Genomic DNA, 25,105 nt, shown 5'->3' with positions numbered 1-25,105 from the left:
CTGAAAATATTCATAGTTGATGAAGTTATTTGAATGAGCCATGTGCAGTGCTATAAGAGTAAGTAATTGCCAAGTAGAGCTGTATTAGGTGAACTGAGTAGTGTTTTTGAATTTTTAAGGTTTGTGTTTAAAAACCAGTGCTGTGAAATTGGATACCTGACAATTTTTTTGCCATAGAAAATACTGTATCTGTTGATTTCTTTTCTGTATTGTTAATGTCTTCTTTTTTCCTTCCCTAATACTGCTTTCATTCCAGTTATTTAATGCTGGTTTAGGGTTAGTGTAGTTTAGACCTTGTACCCAGTATTTTACTGTGGCAAAGAAGGAATAAATTAAATAAAAATTATGTAAAATCATTTTAAAGGGAAGAAGCACAATGCAAATTATTTCTCACTAGTGATTTTTCTCTATTTAATAGTTTTCACGAAAAGATCTTTGGTACTTTCTCATTTGTTCATTTGCCATACATCTTGTTTGTTCACTTATATTCTTAAATATAATGGCGAGTCATGATGGAATTCCTAGGGTGAAGATGAATGCATTCCTGTGTTTATCTTGTTTTACCATATTGTAAAATTAGTGAAGCATATTGAATTTTTTTAAGCCATTGCCATGTTTTGATCGTATGCAGTCTACCTCAGAAAAATGAGATTAGAGGCTTAGTTAAATCAAATGGAAAAAGCGGTTGATAAGTCACAGTGAAAATGTGGGACACATTTAAAAACCCATATATAAGCCTGAAAATCAGAAAATATAAAAAAATGAATAATTTGAAGACTGGCTCAGGGAAACAAAGACTCATGGCATGTATGTGAATCAGTTATCTACTATCGTGTGCTGAAGTGGTACGAAAGTGTTCAATGCAGTTATGATTGGGAAACCACTTTAAAAACAGCCTTTGTGGGGAAGAGTATGTGATAAATCTGTTCTCATTCCTCCATACTAGAGTTTCCTAACCAGTCTAAAAGATATTCCTTGAGTCTTGGGGTTGGTCAGATCTTGGACTAGTCATCTCCGATCATGAGGTACCTCCTAGATTCTCCCCAGAATGCCAGACAAATAGTACTTTCTGTTTTGTGCCATGGATGTAAGTAATGGTGGGAGATACTCATTTATACTGAAGATATGGAGACCATAACAGCACTCTTACATAACATTTTAGTATGTAAGTGAAAACTAGAACAGTGATTGATGTCAGGCTGAAATTTAAGGATTATGGTGGGGGTTTTGAAAGAAATTCTCTCAATATTCAGAAATATATTTTAGAAGATGATTTCTGAACACATTTCTCCTAAAGATAAAAATATTTAGTTTCCTTGAATTGACTCACATAACAGTGATCAGGCTGTTTCCTGTCAAAAAGTGATGGAGTGAGGATAAAGGGGGAGGGCAATGAAGCACATTTGAAGAAAGCTTAGAATGGTAAAAGGGTCTGCAAGAAGCAGAATCAACTAGGGATAGATTTTTGCTTATTTATGAAGCATTCAAGAACATTTAGAACCTCCAGTGACAGTCAGAACTTAACCGACAGTATCTTCCTGTCACTCAGTTCATATTGAGTATGTGTCATCTGCAGAGTAGTGTTCTGGGCACTGTGTAAGAGGAGGAATGAGGCACTGATCCCTCCCTTCTGAAACATAAAGCAACAGAACATTTATTGGGAGTGCCATCATAGGTACTACTAAAATACCATGGGGATTGCAAGGAGGATGAGATTATTTCTAACTGGAAAACCTGAGGCAATTTATGGAGTATCTTTGTATTGAGTATCTTTGTATTGAGCTTTACCTTGATTTTAAAAAAATTATTCACTTTAAGTTTTGATTATTTCTTTTGAAAAATATTATATAAATAATTATGGTATGTGGAGAATTGAGACAGTCTGGATTAATTAAAACTGGTTCAGTACTTAGAACTTTGTTGACAGAGTGGTAAAATCCAGAAAGGTTCACATATTTTTACTTTTTTTCATTTCCTGGATTCTCTCAGTCATGTCATGATTTTTATAGATACATACTTAAAAAAATCTTGTAATTTCTTGAGCCTTCCTTCTTCATCCTGTGTTGCCACTTATCAAGTTACATTGATGTTTCCTCTAAGGCAATGATTTTTTTTTTAATTTAATAAAGTTTTATTTTCTAGAATGTACAGTTGGTGGGATAAGGCAATGATTCTTAACTTTGGATGCACATTAGACTCCCTGGGGGGCTTCCCTGATGGCACAGTGGTTAAGAATCCGCTTGCCAATGCAGGGCACACGGGTTCAAGCCCTGGTCCGGGAAGATCCCACATGCCGCGGAGCAGCTAAGCCCGTGTGCCACAACTACTGAGCCTGTGCTCTAGAGCCCGTGTGCTGCAGCTACCAAAGCCCGCGCGCCTAGAACCGGTGCTCTGCAACAAGAGAAGCCACTGCAATGAGAAGCCCGCGCACTGCAATGAAAAGCCTTCTCTCCGCAATTAGAGAAAGCCCATGTGCAGCAACGAAGACCCAATGCAGCCAAAAAAAAAAAAAAAAGCTTTTTCTGAAAAAGAAACTTTTAGAAATCCTGATGTCTAGGTTGTACCCAAATTAAGTCAGAATCACCAAATTGAGTTCCAGGCATCAGTATTTTTAAAAGTTCCCCAGGAGATTCCAATGTGCAAGTTAAGGTGGAGAAAGTGCTACAATGGCTTATTGCATTTGTCCTTTTCTGTCTCCACTGCTGTTGTCTTATTCCAGGCTGTATTCACTTTCTCCGCTTCCAGTTTGTTCTGCCTGCTCAGGCCAGTCTGAGCTCATGCCTTCAGTAGGACATTGTTCACTGTGTTATTGAAATTCCCTTCCTACTTGTTTAAACCTAACCTGCCCTTCCTTCAAGGCCCACATTTCCCCCCCATCTCTTTGCTGAAGGCCATTTCAGACTACACCATTCTGCATTATTTCTTTGTAGCTTGAAGTTTTGCACTCAGTTGTTTACTTCCTTGAATCGTTGCTCAATTGTATTTCCTATATCCATGTAATTTCTGCAACTAGCTTTTGAAAGATGGGAACTATTTAAAAAATATTTTCAGGGTCTAGTATAATGGTAGTAGAGATACTCAATAGGTGCTTGCTTAATGAACTCACGCTGACTTGGGAGAATGGATAAAGTGAACATTTGGGGATATTCATGGTACTAGGGATTTATTAGTGGAAAAAACAAAGATCCTTGCCCTTATTGACCTTACATTCTAGAGGGTTATGGGGGAGGAGGCCATGGGTGATTTACCCTTACTTCCTGTAGCTCTTTCGGTATACAGATGACATTTTTGGAAAAAATTAATACTCTGAAATAAGCAGTGAATGGAAGTGATATGTTAGATCATAGGGTGAGGGCCAAACTCCCTTTTAAAGGCTCCAAGGGCCAGGAGGCCAGCAGCCTTAATGCTTCTACTTGCATTGTAGTTTGAAGAGTTAGAGATAGATAGTCTTAGATCTATCACTAACTTACTGTATGATGCTCTAAGAGATACTGATGTTAAGGGTAATGCATTTGACCCCTACTTACTTAAACATTATGGAAATGCTTCAGATGCCTGACAGCAGAGGGTTTTTGACCATTCAGTGGATCTTTGTTTCACAATTGACTTCAGGTTTCCTTGAAATGAAATGTAGTTATTGTGGTTATGTTTAATTTGTTCTTGCTCTATCAGCCTAAGGTTACTCTATGAGGATTCTAGAGAAAGAAAAACAGCTTGGATGGGTTTAAAAGTGAATGGATTGGACTTCCCTGGTGGTCCAGTGGTTAAGACCCCGTGCTTCTACTTCAGGGGGTGCAGGTTCAATCCCTGGTTGGGGAAGTTCCGCGTGTTGCGGGGTGCGGCCAAAAAAAAAAAGTGAATGGATTGAAATTAAAGTGAAATGTAATTGAATTTGAAAAAAGTTATTGCCACTTTGTTTATTTTTTTGTAGTTGAAAATCATACATGTGCATTAAATTATTGACCCACCATTACTATTAACATTTAGGTATATGTATTTCCAGTTTGTCCCCGTTCTTGTATGCAGAGTGTTTTTAAATTTTAAAATAGTTTTAACCCTCTTAATGTTCTCCACATAGACATAAAATATTCGTATAACATTCAAACCATTAGGTTAATGGTGCAACAACATGGGTGGACCTGGAGGACATTGTGCTAAGTGAAATAAGCCAGACACAGAGGACAAATCCTGTATGATCCACTTCCATGAGGTTCCTAGAGTTGTCAAATTCATAGAGACAGAAAGGAGAATGGGGGTGCCAGGCGCTGGGGGAGATGGGAATGTGGAGTTACTGTTTAACGGGGACAGAATTTCAGTTTGAGAAAGTGAAAAGTTCTGGAGACGGATGTGCTGATGGTTGCACAATAATGTGAATGTTCTTGAGACCTATGAGCTATATGCTTAATATTGGTTAAGATGGTAAATGTTATGTTATACAATAAACATAGTAAAAAAAAATAACGAACAAAATTAAAAAACAAACAATTAGGTTAATGGGTTAAAACAAACTACTAGTTTAATGGGTTCAACTTTCTGTTTCTTAAATGTGTAGTTGACTTAGGAGCCCAGTTCTGTGTTATAATGCTCTTTGAAGATAGTATTTCAATGCCAGTGAAAAGTCTCCTTCTGAAGAGCTCTGTACTTGGTACAGCCGAATTCTTTCTTTCACACTCTTCATTCTGCTAAGGGATATGCTGATCCTTAATGTGGTCCTTTCTCCCTTTGTTAGGGCATGTGCTTTGAGTTTTTCCCAGTACTGCAGTAGAATTTATTGGGACCAAACTTATTTGTCTCTTTTATCACACTCACATTCCCCTCAAAAAACAAATGAACAAAACTCTCCACTCTAAACCCCCTCCCCCCAACCCCAGTCTGAAAACTCTTAACACAGTGTCTGAAACATTAATGACCCTCAGTCTTTGAAATGAATTCCATTTGGTTTTGACCTGAGCAATCTTGCCCAGCAGTTCATGGGCATATGCCAACTGACTAGAATTAGAATTTATAATTGGTGAGAAGAAACACATGCCTTGGGCTTGAGTAGCTTTAGCTCTGTTCCATCCAGTGTGGTAGCCAGTAGGCATATGTGACTATTGAGCACTTAATAGGTGACAGGTCTAATTTGAGATGTGCTGTGAGTGTAAACTGTATACCAGATTTCCAAGACTTACTGCACGGAAAAAGCTGTAAATATCTCAGTAATATCTCATTGATAATATTTTGGATATATTGGGTTAAATAAAATCTGTTCTTAATTTTTACGCGTTTCTTTTTACTTATGGCTACTAGAAAATTTTAAATTATATATGTAGTTTTTGTTTCTTGCTTGTATTATATTTCTCTTGATAATTCTGACTACTGGGTAACCAACCAGCTAAGGTGAGTAGATAAGAGTTAAGCATCAACTTTTTCCTTTTTTAAAAAATTAATTAATTAATTTATTGAGCTAGCTGTGCTGGGTCTTAGTTGTGGCACGCGGGATCTCCATTGCCACATGTGGGATCTTTAGTTGCGGTATGTGGGATCTAGTTCCCTGACCAGGGATCGAACCCCGGCCCCCTGCATTGAGAGCACAGAGTCTTAGCCACTGAACCACCAAGGAAGTCCCAACTTCTTCCTTCAGTGCCCAGAATGGTAACTTACATTGTAGCTATTGTAGCTTGTATTTTTTATACCTTAAACTAGTTTTAAGCAGAAGAAAATTGGTACAGCTTAGGGGACCAGGTGAGGATAATGTTGCTTAAGGTTAAATTTTATCTTTGTTCTTGCCCAGAGACGGAGGTTGTAGGATCCTAAAAGAATAATGAAGTAACTGGACATTTTTTGTATTGGACTGGGCCTATATTTGAGGGGTTTGATTATGTTAGCATATCAGGTATAAAATTTTTATCTGATTTAGATAATAGTTAGACATGGAATATATGAATAAGGTGCGGTTAATGTTCACTCTCAAAGATATATTGTTATTGCAGTGAGGGGAAGCACTTAATCTAGATGCTAATCTCTTCTCAGTTTTACAAATGCTTTCCTGGAACCACTTTAGCAGAGCCAAAGCTTCCAAGCCTTTGAAGGACTCCTTCGAAGAGCTTGTTAACTGCATTATTTTGTGGCTGCATTTTCTTATTTTCAAAACTAGAATAGGTTAATTTTTTTCTGATTATAAAGTTCTCTGTTCATTATATATCACCATTTTCGGTATATAGCATTCCAGAGTTCATTCTGTCTATGTGTGTATGTACACATTTATCTGTTCTTTTCTTACTGTTTCTTCTTTTTTTTGACAACAGAAATAAGGATTGTCTTTACTATTATACTGCTTACCATATACTAGCCATTGTGCTTAGAGACATACATTATTATTACCTGTTTGACTTCCATAATAACCCTATTGAATTGTTACTTGCTCAGAAATACTCAGTCATATAGCTGAGATTTGAACTCAGATCCCTGTGACCTGAAAATCTGAATGCTTACTACTTCTATCATAGTGTATCTTTGTAAGTCAGCAAATAACGATTTTACATCATCATCTTTAATAATCATGGGTTTTTTCACTGTATAGCTTTATAAATGAAATTTATTACTGAAATTTATTAATGAAGTTAAATACTTCACACTAAATAAGGTAAACCCAGCTCTGGTATAGCTGCTTGAAGTGAGCTGAACAAGAAAAGAAAGCTTTTTTGAGTATTCTCCCAAGCTAGACTCTCTGGAATTACTTGAGTGTTATAGATGTTTCAGCTGGCTCTGTGATGTGCAGCTACAGGGTCTGAGTTTTGTTATAGGATATGCTATGATTTTCATCTTTGTGTGAACCCTTGGGTTTCCTGCAGTAGACTCTTGCCTGTATTGCTAGTCCATAGTTCTGTAGCTATATGATTTTATTGATTTGTTAGTGTAAGCTTTTCAGTGAGCTGCCTAGCATATTTGGAGAATTTAGGTATAAATAGATGTTTCACTGAATGCAGAATTCGAGCATGTTTAGGACTTAGTCCTCTTGACATTAGCATTTATTTAATTTGGAAAGCTTCTTTGTCAAAAATTGTGTGATTTTCTTGTGGTGTGAGATGACAGGTTTAAGAGAGCTTCTTAAGTCTGAGGAGGACATCTCACCCTAGTTATATTTTATGTTGCTTTTTAAGAGGCCTGAGGTACTTCCTATATACTGGCATTATGGATTGCAGTATTTAACAGGCAAGTTCCTAACCTTTTATATGTAGAAATATGCATGTTTATATATTAGATAAAATGGCGCTGGCTTAATGGAACAGTAGTAGAGCGGTCTCTTGAAATCAAGATGATGGGGCAGACCCGGAAGCCTGCCCAGTGTCAGATGCATCAGGTTTTAGCCTACAGGAGACTGCTATTAGACTGTCCTTGGTATTAATTTATGCTTTTTAGATGTCACGCGGGCTTGAAGAGCTTTTATATCTAAAAAATGTGTCTAAATTAAACGGTAGTAATAACCTCTAAATATATCAGAATATTAGTAATTATCACTGGGTGGTGGGATAATAGGCAATATAAATTTTCTTCTGTAGTTCCTCCCACATTTTTTTTTTTTTTTTTTTTTTTTTTTTCCTGTACACGGGCCTCTCACTGTTGTGGCCTCTCCAGCCATGGCTCTCGGGCCTAGCCGCTCTGTGGCATGTGGGATCTTCCCAGACCGGGGCACGAACCCGTGTCCCCTGCATTGGCAGGCGGACTCTCAACCACTGCGCCACCGGGGAAGCTCCCTCCCACATTTTTGACAATGTTTCTTATGGTCATTATGACACAAAAGTTTAGAAATAAACAGACCCTTAGTTTTATGTGTCATGGATTTTTAGGTTTTGTTCATAATCATATACTGTGCTTATTTCCAAAGTACTATTAATATGAGAACACTGAAGATTTTTCACGTTAATACAGTGATTCGTCTTTTTGAGGTAATGATTCATTCAGGACTAGTTTGAAGTGGTGAGTTGTCTGGGAGGGTTTTTGTTTACTACAGTATATACTTCTAGAAAGTCTTGGTCAAAACAGAGTCAGTTATCTCTGTGTGATAGTATTTGCATTATCCTTTTCTTGAACTGTTTGTCAGTGATTTTTGACCATGGAAATATAGAATTATAAATTTTAGAATTTGGAAGTGACATTAGTTATCATAGTGTAGGGTTGACAAATTAAACTTCTCTGGTAAAGTCTTGCCTGCCATCTATTTTTGTAAATTTCATTGGAACATAGCCATGCACATTTGTTTACTTACAATCTATGACTGCTTTTCCACTGCAGTCACGTAGTTGAGTAGTTGTGACAGAGATGGAATGGCCCCCAAAGCCCAAAATATTTGATATCTGGCCCTTTACAGGGGTTTGCCAAGCCTTAATCTAGTCCAGCCAACTAATTTTTTTTCAACTAATTTTTTGAAGGTTTTAAAATACAAACTCAATTTCTCTTAACGGATGTGAGATTATTTAGGTTATATACTTCTTCTTAGATAAATTTTGGAAGTTTGTGGCTTTTAAGGAATTCCATTTTATCCAGTTAGTCAAGTTTTATATGCAAAAGTTGTTTGTAGCATTCTCTTATTATCCTTTTAGTGTTTGTGGGGAGTCTGTAGCCATATTCTCTAATTCATTTCTAGTGTTGGTAATTTGTATCTGCCCCCTTTATTTTCTTTGCCATTCTGGCTATAGGTTTATCAATTCTGTTGATCCTTTGAAAGAACCAGCTTTTTTTGGTTTCATTGATTTTTCTGTTATTTTCAATTTCACTGATTTCTGTTCTTCATTGTTTCTTCTGTTTCCTTTAGGTTTATTTTGTTTTTCTTTTTCTAGTTTCTTGAGGTGGGAAATTAGGTTATTGGCTTGAGATCTTTCCTCTTTTTAAATGTAAACATTTAGGGCAGATTTCCATATAAGCCCTGCTTTGTCTCCATCCCATAAATTTCAATATTTTGTATTTTCATTTTTGTTTAGTTCAGAATATTTAAAAATTTTCCTTGAGTCTTCCTCTTTGACCAGTGGATTATTTGGAAGTACAGTATGTTGTTTAATTTCCAAGTATATGGAGATTTTCTTGTTAAATTTCTGTTATTGATTTCTAGTTTAATTCAAATTCAGTGTGGTCAGGGAACATACTTTGCATGATTTCAGTTTTTTAAATTGTTTATTGAGATTTGTTTTATGACCCAGTGGTGCTATCTTTGTGATGTTCTGTCTGCACTTGGCTATGTTTTTTGGCTGTTGTTGGATGGAGTGTTCTGTAAATGTCAATTAGATCCAGTTGGTTGATGGCGTTGGTTGATTGAATTGGTTCAGTACTTCTGTACCTTGATTGCTTATTTATTTGTTTGTTTATTTAAGGTCTACTTGTTCTAATAGTTACTGAGACAGTTATAGCCCTGTCTGCCAACTATAATTGTGGATTTGGCTCTTTCTCATTTCAGTTCTCAGATTGCTACTTTATGTATTCTCTCCAGGGTTTTTAGTTGCATTCAGTGGGATAGACAGGGTGGAAAATGTTTACCCCATCTTAACCAGAGCTAAAACCAACCACTTATTTTCAAAACAGCCTGAAACTAGAGGTAACTTGGCTATGATCATACCCAGGTAAGAATAGTTAAGATTAGAATTAAGCCTTCTGATGATCAGTCCAGAGTTACTTCTGATGGTCCTCATCATTTGTGATGCCATGGATGGTGGACAGTAATGCTTACATAGAATAGGCATCGTTAAAGCTTGATCAAGTAGCCTCCCCCTGAGCTGCTTTCTCAGCTGTGAAACAGGGTCATTAATAGCTGCCCCTCTACCTGACTTTGTTAGAGGGCACAGAGAACCACTCAAGACCCAGCAAAATGAAGAAAATGGGATAATGGGTGGTGGTAATGCAAAAAATGCCTTGAGACAAAAGAGCATTAAATGATGTGTAGCCAAGAACAAGGTGAACACGGATCTGGATAGGCAGTGACCGAGGCTGCTCTCCTGTCTCTTGTAGCAGATTCTTCTCAGCTCTGTGTGATAGCTCCATTCCTTGCTCTGTCTATAGCAAAGAGCCAAAGCAGCAGTCTCCACCCACAAGTCCACATGATCTTGTAGTTCAAGCATCTAATCACAGCTGACAGGATCTCCCCCACCACCCCTCATTTGAGTGTGGAAAGGGAAGGGGATACCATGTTTGACTTGAACATAAAACTAGAAAGTACTATAAATACATGCAAATTGGTATCGTTTTAGGAAATTAATAATACACTTCCTTCTTTCTCATTTATTCTTTTTACTTTTGGCAAAGTTGTCATATGGTGATAATAAATTGATTCTTTTAAAATCGTGTCATTGTTTAAATGTAAAAAGTAGGCATTTTATTGTTTATAAAATAAACCTGTTTATCTAGAATGCCCATATGTGACAAACATGTAAAATTAGAAGCTTATCAATCATAACTTTCTACCCTAATATTTTCTGTCCATTGATCTTAAAAATTTTTTTTTAAAAAATTGGGTCTTTTAGAGGACTTAAGGTAGTTAATAAAACTCCTTGAGTTTCCAAACTATCCTTGCCAGAGACAGGTATAGCCCTGGCTGCCAGGAAATTTTCTCATCTGTGATTTCAGGCCTGCTCTCTTGAAAATTACTATGGTTTTCATATTTCTTAGTCATAAAATTAGATGGGTTAAAATCTGTGGAATGTGATATTTTTCTTCTCTGAGCGAATGCCCTTATTTTTTCTGTTTATTTTGTGTTCAATCTGTGTTCACATCTGATGACTGCTAAATAAGTACTTGACAGTCACTCAATAACTTATTTATTTTAAAGTGGAATATTCAATATTTAGAACCAAAGACTGCTGAGAACTGATTTTGTTTGGTCATTCTCTGAAAATGGCATAGGACCTTTTCATAATGGTGTGATTTGGAGATACACTATAAGGAAGACATTTCATTTGAGTTACTTTATGCTAAAATAATATCTAGTCAGTAAATTGTCTTACAAGGATTATTTTCAGATGTGTTGGAATGATTGGCCTCCTGGTTTTACTCCAGTTGCAGATATTCTAACTTTGGGTTTTGTAATTTGCAGTTTGTAATAGTCTACCATATAGAATGCAGTGTGGCATCTGATTTCAAGGCTTCCCTGATAATTGTCCTTTAAATTTAACTCTGCAGCATACTTGTCCTGAATTAATTCTCCCTGCTTTGAGGGAGAATTATTGGTTTTGCAGACTCAAATAAGAAACTCATCTTCTAGGAATAAAAAGATTTATGTTTTGACTTGGCCTTGTTCTTGTGTCTATATGAACATTGCTTATTATTCCCTGGTATAAAATAACCTGAAATATTTTATAAGAAAAATCATAAGTATTTGACCAGTGATACCCAACTGTAATCTTTAAAGCTCATAACAATAAATTCACTTGTTGCTGGGAAGTAGACCTATTTGTTTATGTTGCTTTTTTTTTTTTTTTTTTTTTTTTTGGCTGCATTGGGTCTTCGTTCGTTGCTGCACATGGGCTTTCTCTAGTTGTGGCAAGTGGGGACTACTCTTCGTTGCAGTGTGTGGGCTTCTCATTGCAGTGGCTTCTCTTGTTGCAGTGCTCGGGCTTCAGTAGTTGCAGCTTGTGGGCTCAGTAGTTGTGACACACGGGCTTCAGTAGTTGTGGCGCGCAGTCTCAGTAGTTGTGGTGCACGGGCTTAGTTGCTCCACGGCATGTGGGATCCTCCTGGACTAGGGATCGATCCCGTGTTCCTGCATTGGCAGGGGATTCTTAACCACTGCACCACCAGGGAAGTCCCTATGTTGTTTTTAAGATTCTATGTTGGTGAAAAAAAGATAAAGCCATTATATACTGGAAAATTGTTTGGTTTTTAAAAGTTGGTTGTTTATATATACCCTTATTTAGTGATTTCTTTCGTGATAAAGGAACCCCCTGTCCCCTTGACCTTTTCAAAGCTGGTTTTTCTTAGGCTATCAAAATTTCTTAACTCAGGAAATGGACTTCAAACATTAGGAAGACATTTGTTGGATTTTTTTTCAAAGCAATAATCAAACTTTGTAGCATTCAGAAAAAAATTCCATTTAAAAAGTGGAATTCTAATCACAGTGTTTGTTAAAACTGACTCCATTGACTAGCTCTTACTTGCTGTCTACAGATCTGTCATTTTGGCAAACTCTAGAGCTAGAATCAAACTATTTTTTTTTTTGAGTTGGTTTTCCCAGCTCGTGCAAAATTAGCTATTTTCTTAAAACCATTCCGAATCAAGAATTACATTAGTTTGGGAATTCTTTGTTGGCTGAGTGGTTGGGACTCCACCCTTCCATTGCTGGGGCCCAGGTTCGATCCCTGGTCAGGAAGCTAAAATTCTGCAAGCCAAGCAGTGCGGCCAAAAAAAAAAAAAAAAAAAATTACATAAGTTTTAGGGTTATGATGGTAAACGTCAGTAACTATATGTTTGCAATTTGAGGTTTTGGACAAGTGATAATTCTTTTAACCCTCAACATTTGACAAGATTTGAACATCCAGAGATGAGCATAGATTCAAGGGGAATCCCTTATGAAATGACATGATGTTGTAGATTTGTTTTAAAATACTCCACCCCAAAACTAACAGAAGTGTTATAAATGACACTTTAAGAAAGCAGAAAGTTGATAGCTGTGAAAACTTGGTGATGTTGCATAAGAGAGTTCATTTTAGTATTCTTAATCCTTTTGAATGTTTGGAAAATCCCATAATAAGTTAAAAAAAGACATCTCTTATCATTATGGTTATTTGAGTAGATGTCAGCATATTAGATGTTTAAGGGCATAGTCTTTGCAATGTTTACAGCCCTTCTGAAGGCATTTGTCTCTCTTGCAACCTCTCGAACAGCTTGCTTTATTCTATTCCAGCCCCCTTCTCAGTTCCTAGTTCTTAGGCCAGTTAGATTCTCTTGGGAATTTGTATGGGAAAATAATGAGAAAACGATGCAGTTAGTAAATGGAAACTGAAGTAGGAAATTATGCCATTAAGTAGAGTCACGGTCGTGAGGGGTCATGGCAAAGTGAATTTGTGGGTGGGCAGCAGCTATGAATTAGTTAGGCAGCATAGAGGGTAACATTGGGTCAGGTATTTGAGGTTGGAGAAGGGTGCAAGCAGCTAAGAGGAGGATCCTATTCTTCCTGTATGGCCTTCTTGAGGCTGGTTGCCCAGCTGTGCGTGGGTTTTTGTGCATGTGTCCTTGAAGTAAACGCTTTGTCACTGTATTTGATTTGAGTTCCTTGATTCTCCAAAAAGGAGTGTACCTAGTATAGTCATTGGACGATGCAGAGTTTTCTTGGCTAAATTGTTAGTAAGCACTTTTTTAGAAGGTCAGAATTGGTCATTGCCTAATCATCTAGGCATTCCATAGTCTACTACCTGAAGCATTATCAGAGCTATTGCCCTCCCCTGAATCATATTTTTTTTTTTTAATTTTATTTATTTATTTATTTATTTTGCCTGTCTTGGGTCTTTGTTTCTGTGCATGGGCTTTCTCTAGTTGTGGCGAGCGGGGGCCACTCTTCATCGCGGTGCGCGGGCCTCTCACTGTCGTGGCCTCTCCTGTTGTAGAGCACAGGCTCCAGACACGCAGGCTCAGTAGCTGTGGCTCATGGGCCCAGCCGCTCTGCGGCATGTGGGATCTTCCCAGACCAGGGCTCAAACCCGCGTCCCCTGCATTGGCAGGCAGACTCTCAACCACTGCGTCACCAGGGAAGCCCCCCCTGAATCATATTTTTAAAGCTCTATCATGTATAGTAAGAAGTTTTCTGTTTCTTACCTGCTTGACTGTTGTATAATTTAGTAGTGATGTTTCCTTGTTGTTCACTAAACTTTGATTGAATGGAATTTAATAAATGGCAGTAATTAGGGCTTTCTTTTTTTCAGGAGGGTGGTGGTATGACTTCTGTAGATTTCATATTAATTAAGAAGTTGCCTCAGCACAATTTTAGGTGGCTTAAACAGTATTTTCTTGGCCATGATGATTTCAGATTACTTGCTTTTGCTGTTGATTATGAAAATACATGGTCTCTAGCTAGAGAAAACCTTATTTGAATATAAACATTCTATGTACTCTTTCTATTATTTTTCCTTTTTTAGTGCTCTTTTTGTCGGCAGAAATCAGAATGAGGAGTTCTGGTTTATACGAGATAATGCTGGTGCAATGAAGTTTTTTAAAGAAAAGCACAAATAAAATTATTTTATTATTATAAAGCACTGGAGCAATTATAAAACTTTTATAAAATAGGATATACAAAGACAGGCAAGGTTGGCATTGATTGGCATTGAAGAATGGGTGAAGGGAGAAACAATAATAGATTTAGAATCAGGAATTAATTAGTGTGCAGGGAATGGCAAACCTCTTGGCTTGGTGGGAACAAAGAGCCTTTTTTTTTTTTTTTTTTGCTGCACCGAGCATGGCACGTGGAACTTCCCTAATCAGGGATTGAACCTATGCCCCCTGCAGTGGAAGTGTGGAGTCTTAACCACTGGACCACCAGGGGAGTCCTGAAGAGCCACTAAGGAACCATTTTACAAGCAAGACTAGCTAGAAGCAGTCCTCTTTTCCCGTTAGTGGGTAGCTCGCTGACAGTCAGAGGTGTTGGGAAGTGTTTGCTTTTTCTCCTTTAATTTGCTCCTATGGAGAAAGGTATTGTTTAGAGTCTAGTGATAAGCGGCTTGTGGAGAGAGGAGTTTTAATCATTATTATTTTTATATTGTAACATCTTCAATTGACAGCATTCTTGTAGGGTGGTTTTAGCCTTTGATACATTTCCTCAGGTCCAAGAAAATGATCTGCTAAAGCAGAAACGAATGAAACTATTCCATTTAGCCTCTAGACAGCGACACATTAAGGACTAATGACTGCCAAAAGGAAATGTCAAACACTAAGCTAGTCTACTTTTTTTGGCAGCCGAAAATCCGGTGAATCAACAGTTTTGGGGGGTGTATATTTAATGTGGGTGGAAGAAAAGAGTGTCTAACATTCTTTAAGGCCCTGTTAAGTTTGGCACGGTTGGACTTGGAGCCTACTTCTACTTTTCTAAACCCAAGGAAGGCATGTGCCACAGAATAAGAATAATTATTTGTTATGTAGGTAGTATTGGATAGACACATTTTAAAATGTGTTTGTGGGCTTTGTTTTTATGTATTTTTATTTGTTATAGGTGCTAAAAAGTGGTGCATTCATGTGTGATGAATCAAGAGTTGATTGCCTTGGTACCCTTTTTCACAAACAAGAATTATCTGAAGAGTTTTTTGAAAAAGAATGGATAAATTTGTGATTCTGTAGGTTTAAGGAGCAAATTTAGACTGAATACTAAAAATTACTTTTAAGAAAAGGACAACAAATTTAGAGCTTTAAAACTTAAAGCCAAGTATGGTCACCATGTCCCGGATATTTAAAATTTAGTACTTAAATACTCACATCCAAGGATTGGAGGAGTGATAGCTAAAGGGTATACAGAGCTTCTTTTTAGGTGATGAAAATGTTCTAATGGTAGTGGTTGCGTATATCTGTGAATATACTTAAAAAATATTAAATTGTATAATTTACCTGGGTGAATTATATATGCATTATGTCTTAATATACATCATAATAAATATACATATCTTAATAAAGCTGTTTAAAAATATTCACATGCTTTTTCATGTATGTAGCCTAATGATGTGATGATCATTTTAAATTGTATTTTATATAGATTCATGCAATTTGTTTATCTTATATGAAGTAAAGAATGTTTTCCCCATTTTGAAACGAGGTCTGTGTCAGTTATTGCCATCAGAATGACATTGGCCAAATTAAAAAGCCTACATAAAAGTGCATAAAAGTTGGCCTCTTTTATCTCCTGGCTTTGTATTGAATAGACTAATGGCCTGCAATTTTCTGTGGCTGTTTTATTTAAATTATGAATATGTCAAGTTAAGTGTTGAATCAAAAATAATTTAAAAACTCAGAAATCAGATTGAACATGTATCATTTCAAAGCGACTGTTTTTATTTTTGTCTTTGTGAAAAAGTGGCGGATCTGTACATATTGTTATAATGCATATTGTTAGCCCTTAAAATATGCATTATATGCATAATGCATATTGTTAGCCCTTAAATTATCACATTTTAAATACTTTGGACTTTTTATTTGAAGATTCTGCATATAATCACTAGAAATTTGATTATCTTAGAACTCTAAGAACTATAAAAAGGAATCAGCTTTTATATTAATTACATAGTCTTTTTTTTTTTAATTGGGGTATGGTTGCTTTACAATGTTGTGTTAGTTTCTGCTGTACATCGAGGTGAATCAGCTATGTGTATACATAAATCCCCTCTTTTTTGGATTTCCTTCCCATTTAGGTCACCACAGAGCATTGAGTAGTTCCCTGTGCTATACAGCAGGTTCTCATTAGTTATCTATTTTATACATAGTAGTGTATATATGTCAGTTCCAATCTCCCAATTCATCCCAGCCCCTCTTTCCCCGCTTGGTGTCCATACGTTTGTTCTGTACGTCTATGTCTCTTATTTCTGTTTTGCACATAGGTTCATCTGTACCATTTTTCTAGATTCTATAGTCTTTTTAGATTAAAAACTTTTTTTTTTGTCAGAGGAATATAATGGATTCCAAAGAGGGATTTTGATAGAAATAATGGTGCTCATAAATATATACTAGTATCTCATAGCTATATTCCAGGCCCACTTGAACTTGAAGAAATTGCAAAAAAGATGTAGCAGAGGTTGTAGGTGAACTGGCTTGTTTAAAGCAACATTAATTACTTTGTTAGCCTATAATAGATTTTTGCTTTTTTTTTGTCTTTATGAGTTATTATTTGTAGCTCAACAGCATGGCTCTTCAGTTTGTGTTATGCTGGCTGTTTCTGGTCTTTGTGGTGCACCTACCAGAATAGAATGGCTGATCCCATAGGGTTTGCTGCTGCCCTGCAGAGCTAAACTGCAAATCTATCAACTTTGGTGGACCCAAGGGCCTGGCCTTACCTACTGTGAAGTGTAGGCAAAAGTTGACAGCCTCCTTCCAGCTTTCAGTGATCCTAAGGCTTTATCACAGAAGTATGTTCAATTACATCATAGAAACCAGCAACAAGTATACAATCATAAAATAAGTCTCACTCCACTCTGTGTATATAATATAAAATTATAATTACTAACAAGGGTTCAGATTAACCATAATGACTTCATTTCAGAGTTTTCCATTTATGTTAACCTGCTAGGTAGTTTGTACCTTTTATCTACTGATGTTTGCTACCAGACCAAACTGTAACAGGCTCCAAAAACATTCATATGAGAGAAGGGATTTTTAAAAATACTTAAGCTTTTTCTGAAATTAGGAGGAAAACTGTGAACATTCATTTTTAGCTGTCATAATTCCTTGGTTAAAATGTCAGTTGAAATAGTCAAATATAATCTCTTTTCCCCACTTTTCATTGTTGCTTTGTTTGGGGATATTTGCACCCGCACCCCCCCTTTTTTTTCCTTAAAGAAGATCCTCAAAGAGGAGGCTGATGCTGGAATTTCAGGCACAGTGACAGGAAGTAAGAAAGATGTGTTTTGGTAGAGACAGTCACCCTCAGATCAGTGTGGGCAGGTGCTTGTGAAGCCTATTTTGGGGAGGGAATCTCTCTCTAAATTGATGTCCTGGGAGACAGAGCATATTTTTGCCGCCCCAAGTAAATTTTCAATGAATTACAGAAAGGAACTGTTGGGGCAGCTCTCGGTTCTGTTGCTGCTTCTTGGAGCTTGGTACTAATGAAGTTGGTATTTCTTTATCTGGGACTGAAAGTAGAAGCTGAAGATGACAAACATTGTATAAACTAGTGTATCTCTCATTAGTTGTGAAGTTGTCAGGGATGCTTACTGTTACCTATGTTTCTGGAGAGAAATCAGGTGGCTCCTCTGTATCTTTAAAGTTCTCTTTGCTTAGTTGGGATTTAGTGGCTGCCTCTGGGGTGGTGAAATCTACCTAATTTGAAGCTTTGTTTTCCCTCCAGAGATGTTTGAACTCTGTGTTTACTAATATGTATAGGTTTTTGGCATTAAGATAAATTTCATATTGAAGGGATTTTCAGTGAGTGCTGTTGTTCTATTTCTTTTTTTTAATATAAATTTATTTATTTAATTTATTTATTTTTGGCTGTGTTGGGTCTTCGTTGCTGTGTGTGGGCTTTGTCTAGTTGCTGCTAGCGGGGGCTAATCTTTGTTGCGGTGGGCGGACTTCTCACTGCAGTGGCTTCTCTTGCTGCGGAGCACGGGCTCTAGGCGCTCGGGCTTCAGTAGTTGTGGCTCGCGGGCTCTAGAGCACAGGCTCAGTAGTTGTGGTGCACGGGCTTAGTTGCTCCGCGGCATGTGGGGTCTTCCCAGACCAGGGCTCGAACCTGTGTCCCCTTCATTGGCAGGAGGATTCTTAACCACTGCGCCAGCAGGGAAGTCCCGTCGTTCTATTTCTTGACAGCTGCACTGAACAGGAAGAGTCACCCAGAATCCCCCAGTCTCAGTCGCCTCAACACTGAGTTGGGGATGATGATTGTGCCTACACACATAGCATGGTTGAGAGCGTGTAAAACAGCCCCTGCTGTTCATACTACTGCTACTATTACCAGTACTATTAGTTTAGAATTTTGAATGGTTTAAAATTTTAACTCCTCTGTTTTTTATTTTTACCTGTCCTGCTTTCCAGTGATTTCTTAGAGTAGTTGCATTTCTCCTTCTGCTGAGTGAAAGAGCTTAATTCCTACCCTCCCTCCGTTTACCTTCTTCCCTCCTCTCTTTTAGCAATGGTCAAATACATTTGGAGAATTTTCCCTTTTTTATATGCATTCTGGTAATAATGTCTAAAGATTGTATTAATTTTTAGCAAGTGTGTCCCTGCTGACTGTGTCGCAGAGATTTATTTTATTGCTTTCTGTTTGTTTTAACTATCTTGCCTGAAGTTGGTGGCCTTATTCCCAGATTCATAATATGTTCTGTTTACTATTAAAACGTACATTTTGCTTGGGTCTGGCATACTTCTTTATAGTTAATTCTGAGTTATCTGGCATGGGGAAGCGAGGCTCTGATTGTCAGTGTTCATTCTCTGAATTGAGTTTTTATAGGCATCTCTGTTTAAAATCTCTCCATTATTCTTTCCCAACCATTTTGCATTTATTTGATGATTGCATTTGAAATAGATTTTTAAAAATTTCAATACTATATCCATATACTTTCTTTTCTCGTTCATTTTCTACAAGTCATGTTTATTTGTCCTCTCTAGCTTATTAAAACATATTTCTAGCACCAGAGGAAAATAGTGTTATGAATAAAACTTTTTCTGATCTTATTAATAAGATCTTTTCTGATCTTAATTCACTATTTAAGAGAATTTACACACCCTAGAGCTGGTTAAATAACCCAAAACAATAAGTTTAGGCATTGCATAGGTAGTATTTAAAAGACACTGGAACAGGTAGTGTGAGGTCTAGAAGGTTTCTTTTCCCTTTGATGTTTATAATCTTTATTTCTTTTTAGAGCTCTAAAATGGCTGAAGAGAAAAATCTTATTAGGAAAAATCTTTGTAGTTAAGCTGGGCTGACTTAGAATTGAGGCACATGGGCTGGCTGGCATCATCAGTCTTCACTTAGGAGATATGAACAGTTGCCTTCAGATGTTATCTGTGAACTTGCTCATTGGATTAATGGTTAGTTGCTTCTGAAGTGATATTAAAGCTAAGAGTAATGGGAAGCGTTTCATTTGCTGCCTCTCATAGGCTTGTTTTGAAAAAGGTAGGTCTCTTGTTGAGCTGAGATCCTATGACTGCATTATTGCTTTATACCTAATAAAAAAAGTTGTTTTTTTAATTCTCTTTTTAAAAAATTAATTAATTTATTTAATTTTTGACTGCTTTGGGTCTTCGTTGTTGCACGCGGGCTTTCTCTAGTTGCAGTAAGTGGGGGCTACTCTTCGTTGCGGTGTGTGGGCTTCTCACTGCGGTGGCTTCTCTTGTTGCGGAGCACAGGCTCTAGGCTCGCGGGTTTCAGTAGTTGCAGCACGCGGGCTCAGTAGTTGTGGCGCATGGGCTTAGTTGCTCCGTGGCATGTGGGATCTTCCCAGACCAGGGCTCAAACCCATGTCCCCTGCATTGGCAGGCAGATTCTTAACCACTGCGCCACCAGGGAAGTCCCTGTTTTTTTAATTCTTAAAATAGGTAATATATTTACATGGTTCAAAATTAAAAGGGTATAAAAGAGTATATAGTGAGTATATACTTTCGTTCCCTTTCATTCCTGAGTCCCCTTTCATTCCTGTTCTGTAGCCATCCATTTTCTTTCCTTACATTTTGTTATATTTCCTTCCAGAAATGTTTTATGTAGATACAGTAAAGTACACATGTAATTAAAGGTGTCTGTATTGAGAGTTTATATTACTTAATTGTAAAAGAGACTTTGATAATTTCTTGATTTCTGCTTATTTTTTTTCCTTTTAAAAGTGTTATGCTAAGTATTATATACTTTGCTCTTATGGCCACCAAACTGCATGCCACAGCTCCCTTTTTTGGCCAAAACTTTCTGCAGTCTCTTTTTTCACTCCTAAGAAAACTGTTTCCAGTTTGTCTTTGCTTTCCTGCCTCTTTCTTAGATATTTAATCTCAGAGGCGTCTGTTCTGTTCTCTCTACTGTGGCATCAGCTTATAGTCCCTTATTGTAATGAAGTCTGTAAACCTCACATATCTGGAATGTAATCATTGTGTTGTGTTTCCTGTCTGAATTGCTTTTCAACTAAGTCAGATTTTGAGTAGCCCTAGGCTAGGTTTTCTATTATTGACTGTTCTGTATAATATTGAGTTTACTTCTCTTTAACAAATAATTACTATTAATGACAGCACATCTCAGTGTATTATCTATATAGCCAATAGGCATTTACTATCCTCTTTGAAATGTTTATTTCAGAGTGTCAGATCTCTTTACACTTCATAATTTGTTACCTTTTCTCATCACAGATGGTTTATAGTAGTCTTCATTCACTATAATAACTTTCAAAGTTTTATCGTTTCACTATAGTCTCTTTCAGTTTTGCATATCTGACAATTCCTGTGGTCTTTAACTCTTGACCCTGGCTCTTGTCCTGGAAAACATTGATGCTTTCTGGTTTTAGAGCCCAAAAGATGATACCTCTATAACTTTTTTGCCTATTACCATTATACTGGGGTGAGGGGAAACCCTGTCTAATAAGTCTTTTTTTTGTGGTTGATAGTAGTTTCTGCTTTCTAATATTGGACCTTTAACTTCAACCAAGTACAAGGAGTTTTTTTTTTGTTGTTGTTGTTGTTTTGCGGTACGCGGGCCTCTCACTGTTGTGGCCTCTCCCGTTGCGGAGCACAGGCTCCAGACGCGCAGGCTCAGTGGCCATGGCTCACGGGCCCAGCCGCTCCGCGGCATGTGGGATCTTCCCAGACCGGGGCACAAACCCGTGTCCCCTGCATCGGCAGGCGGACTCTCAACCACTGCGCCACCAGGGAAGCCCACAAGGAGTTTTTTCATTCAGTTTAGGGCATACTGTGCATTACCTATAGCCATGGTAAACACTGCCGTGCTGTGCTCTAGGAAGAAAGACTGACTGTTAATAACTAAATAAACAAACAAAAAGTACTCTTTGCCTTGTGCCACTAGGAAACATGCAATGCAATGTAACCAGTGATATATGTCTGGGAAGTTCAGTTTTAGGATAATTCCACAAAATATTCTGTGTTGAGCGTATCATGGGTAATCAAGAGAGGGGAACCCATGTTGCCTTTAATGGGCTCCTATCTCACTGAGCCTCTCTTCTTATCCTGCTGGGCACTGTTGTGCTTGATCTCTGACCCCAGGGCTTCTGGGGCCCTAAGCTTCACATCCTCAGGAGATTTTCCAGTTGATTAAGGCAACTGGTCATCTTGGGAAGTGATGCTACATTGCCTGTGGGTAAAGGTGGACTATGATGGGGATGGATGGTTCCTGCCTCTAAGTAGGCGAGATATTCATTATAAGTACAACTGATTAATGTGGGTGCTACCCATTCAGTATTGCTCTTGTGCTGGAGCAGGATTCTCGAAGCCTCCATCAGGCCTGGCAGTAACTTTTAAGTAATGGGATGTGTGTATGTGTAAGTGTAATATTTCAATACCTTTAACAATGTCTCAGTGTATTCCCACGAATATGGGCCTTGTCTATGAGGCTGTGGGTCAATAGCTGCCACCCCCACTCCGCCCCCATCAACATTTCCTGCTTCCAGGCTCAGTTCAAGGAGCTACTTTCACCTCTTTCTTGGCAGTGTTCCAGGACAGTGATTCCAGCCTCTTCTCCACTGTACATTCTCTTTTCACTGCCTTCCTTCTCTTCTTCCATTTTCTGCATTTTTTTTTTACATGGTTGTCATTTCCTTTCCAGGATCCAGTGAATCTGATGACTAGTATAGTTTAATTATAATTGCTTCCTAGACTCTATATTGACTTTTAAAATATAATTACAAGAAATTAGGCATCACTTTTAACAAGTGCAACTAACAATACAAAAATTATAAAGACAAAGATAATTCATCCTCTTTTAAAATTTATACTTACTCGCTCACACATACACATGCACATGCACATAGCTTTTCCATAAATGAGATCTATATATCCATACTCTTTATTTTTTGCTTTCCCCTCCTTCCACTCAGATCTCTCCCTCATCCCATATCTTCCTTGGCCAAAGAAACAGTGTTAGCAATCTGGTATGAATATCTCCATACTTTTCTCTGCTTATATCTCTACTGTCCACACCCCTAACCCCCATATTGATTTTTTGGCATAGGTGTTTCCGTGATCAAAGTAGGATCATTGTTTACAAACCTGCATCTTATTGTTCAGTGGAAATCCTTTCAAGTCTCCTGATTTACCTCTAATTCATTCTTTTAATTGCTGAGTAAGATTTCATAGTGTGGATATATCATAAATTATTTGACAATTCCCTTCTTCTTATGAGCATTTGCTTTAAAAAAATTTTTAAGCATCATGAACAATGTTGCATTACCTTGCATTTGGTACTTTATTTCTATGAGATAGATTCTGTATTTTATTTTTATGGAATTGCTGGGTTGAATAGTACATATACATTTTTATTTGAATGGCTGTTGGTAGATTATTTTCCAAAAAAGGCTAAACTAGTTGCAGTTCTACCACCAATGTAAGAAAATAGCCTTTTCTTCACTTCTTCTGTATAGTAGGTGTTATTTAATTTTTCTAATCTGATGGGTAAGAAGTAATAATTCATTATTACTTTAATTTGCATTTTCTGACCACTTTTGAATTCAAATAGTCTTTTTATATATTTGTAGGTCACTAGATTTGCTCTTCTGTGAATTGCCTATTTATATCCTGTGTCCATTTTTCTAATGGCTTGTGTGTCTTTTTCTTTGCTGGAGCTCTTTGTATAGTATAGCTATTAACCTATTATCTGCCATCTGCATTGCGTATATTTTTTTCTAAATCTGTCATTTATCTTTTGACATTGCATATGGCTTTTTTCCCTCACCATATCAGAGTTTTATTTTTATTTTCATGTATGTATGTTTATCTTTTGTTTTTTGGCTAGGGGATTTCCTGTTTTAGATTACTTACATACACAAACGCACACACCCCTTTGTGTCGCTAAGGTTTTAATCACAGAAGCAGAGCAACTATGAAAGATATACAAGGGATTTATTATAGGGATTTGACTTTATGTATTGGATTGGCTAAAAAATGCCTTTGGTTTTTAAGTAAAAATAAAAGACACATTTTTCATTTTCACCAAGAACTTTATTGAACAATGTACTCACCCTTTTGTTCCACAACCTTCTGCCATTTTTTAGGCAACTTCATTATTCCATCTTCCCAAAACTTTTTATCTTTTTGAGCAAAGAACTGTTCCAGGTACCTTTTACAGTCTCCCAGGGAATTGAAATTTTTTCCATTAAGAGAATTTTGTAAAGATCGAAATAAATGGAAATCCAAAGGTACGATGTCTGGTGAATACAACGGATGAACCATAACTTCCCAGCCAAGCTGTAACAGTTTTTGCCTGATCATCAAAGAAACATGCAGTCTTGCGTTATCCTGATGGAAGATTATGTGTTTTCTGTTGACTAATTCCGGACACTTTTCGTCGAGTGCTGCTTTCAGTTAGTTGGTCTAATTGGGAATAGTACTTGTTGGAATTCATCGTTTGGTTTTCCGGAAGGAGCTCATAATAGAGGACTCCCTTCCATTCCCACCATATATACAACATCACCTTCTTTGGATGAAGACCAGCCTTTGGTGTGGTTGATGGTGGTTCATTTCGCTTGCCCCACGATCTCTTCTGTTCCACATTATTGTACAGTATCCACTTTTCATCACCCATCACAATTTGTTTTAAAAATGGAACGTTTTCATTGCATTTAAGTAGAGAATCGCATGTGGAAAAATGGTCAAGAAGGGTTATTTTTTGCTTAACTTATCTGGAACCCAAACATCAAAGCAATTAACATGACCAAGTTGGTGCAAATAATTTTCAGTGCTTGATTTGGATATTTTGAGTATGTCATCTATCTCCCACATGTTATAACGTTGCTTGTTCTCAGTTAATGTCTCGATTTGATTGCTATCAACTTCAACTGGTCTACCCGACTGTGGAGCATTGTCCAGCAAGAAATCTCGAGCATGAAACTTCTCAAACCACTTTTGACACGTTCGATCAGACACCACCTTCTCCATACACTGCACAAATCTTTTTTTGCATTTTGGTCGTGTTTTTACCTTTCTTGAAATAATAAAGCATAATATGCCGAAAACGTTGCTTTTTTTCTTCCATCTTCAATATTAAAATGGCTACACAAAAATTCACCAATTTTGCTAAGTGTTTTTTTAAATGCACGCTGATATGAAAGCTGTCACATACAGTCTAACAAAATTGTTTTTTTTTTTTTTACGCGGGCCTCTCACTGTTGTGGCCTCTCCCGTTGCGGAGCACAGGCTCTGGATGCGCAGGCTCAGCGGCCATGGCTCACAGGCCCAGCCATTCTGCGGCATGCTGGATTTTCCCGGACCGGGGCACGAACCCGTGTCCCCTGCATCGCAGGCGGACTCTCAA

The 25,105-nt window shown here is 37.4% G+C and overlaps 1 protein-coding gene across 2 annotated transcripts in view; it reads left to right on the top strand.

Annotated features, from left to right (window-relative positions):
* The window catches only part of CTNNA1 (catenin alpha 1), a 197,764-nt gene that overhangs the window by 89,937 nt on the left and 82,722 nt on the right, over positions 1-25,105 (top strand). The window lies entirely within an intron of this gene.

Source organism: Physeter macrocephalus, chromosome 8, assembly GCF_002837175.3.
Source record: "Physeter macrocephalus isolate SW-GA chromosome 8, ASM283717v5, whole genome shotgun sequence".
NCBI classification, from domain to species: Eukaryota; Metazoa; Chordata; class Mammalia; order Artiodactyla; family Physeteridae; genus Physeter; species Physeter macrocephalus.
This window is presented reverse-complemented; position numbering and strand designations above follow the sequence as displayed.